This window comes from Danio rerio, chromosome 18 (assembly GCF_049306965.1).
Source record: "Danio rerio strain Tuebingen ecotype United States chromosome 18, GRCz12tu, whole genome shotgun sequence".
NCBI lineage: Eukaryota > Metazoa > Chordata > Actinopteri > Cypriniformes > Danionidae > Danio > Danio rerio.
Window position 1 is genome coordinate 35,977,501 of NC_133193.1, and position 1,152 is coordinate 35,978,652.

The 1,152-nt window shown below is 31.8% G+C and overlaps 1 long non-coding RNA gene across 1 annotated transcript in view; it reads right to left on the bottom strand.

Annotated features, from left to right (window-relative positions):
* LOC141378710 (uncharacterized) overlaps positions 1-268 on the bottom strand; it is a 1,650-nt gene extending 1,382 nt beyond the window's left edge. The window contains exons 1-2 of the long non-coding RNA XR_012393946.1: positions 134-268; positions 1-9 (exon numbers count right to left, since the gene is read on the bottom strand). The exon at positions 1-9 is cut by the window's left edge and continues 62 nt beyond it. This is a non-coding gene — a long non-coding RNA (uncharacterized lncRNA). The remainder of the gene's footprint in view (positions 10-133) is intronic.
* Positions 269-1,152: the final 884 nt, after the last annotated feature.

Below are 1,152 nucleotides of genomic sequence, written 5' to 3' on the forward strand. Positions count from 1 at the left end.
ATACTGTCCCTTAATCAGATACATTTACAAAACAAAACATCACTTTAGTATAGTGCCAGGGCAAAACTCACAGGTTGTAATAGATCAATGACATAATGTTGACAGTATGTGTTTAAAATAATTGCAAACAAACCTGTTCTGTCTTTAGATGTATGACAGGCGATCATCATCCTCATCTGTCTACCAGTCAGAAATCACAGTTGCTTGTGGATGTTTGAGTCGAGCTTCCTCATATGCATCTATAATAAAACATCACATTGTTGTTAACCTCCCGTAAAGAAAAGTTCAAATCCTGAAATACTTTCAAAGTTAATTAATGCATATAATACCTATAGTGTAAATAATCAGTACACAGAAGGTTGCACAAGATTTATTCGGAGATTCATGCAGAGTGACAGCCTTATGAATCTGAGACCTAGATTTGTAAGATGGTCAAGCACATGCATTATTCTGTACCCATGAAGATTAACCTACCATTGTGAAAAATGTTTGATGATAGCCAATAACAATAAACCATTTCAGCTGTTTGTGAAGCAATTAGTAATGTAATGTCTGAAAAGCTCAATCTATGTTGAAAATATATCAGCAGTTTACAGCTTATAATGGACTTTTAGCACACAACTATAACATGCCTATTCACGTTCAAAAGAGTGTGCCATTGACTTCTTTGGTCGTGATGTGCTGCAAAATGATCTCAATAACCTTTGTTAAACAAGAACAATAAGACTTAACCAACAAATATTGTTACCCATTCATTTAAATCAGAATTTATCACTGTCAATAACATAAAAAAAAACATCAAAATCTGCTTTAAGACGTTCAGTTTTACATTAACTGACCATTACAGCTTGAACAAAAGATATAATTGATTCACATAGGCTAACACATATGAATTAAAGTGCATAGTAATATATTTCTCTTGGATAATTTAAAGAGAATAGTAAACAGTCGAGTTTCGATCATTTTCGTGACTAACTGCATAAACAAGATAAACAATAATATTTTATTAATCCAAAACTATTAGTTTTTATTTACACATATTCACAGAATTAATACTGTTGGATAAGTATACGCCTGTTTTTTCAACATCCACGGTACTTTATAATGTTAAATCAGGAAAAAAACACGTTTTGCCAAGTTAGTTAATGGATT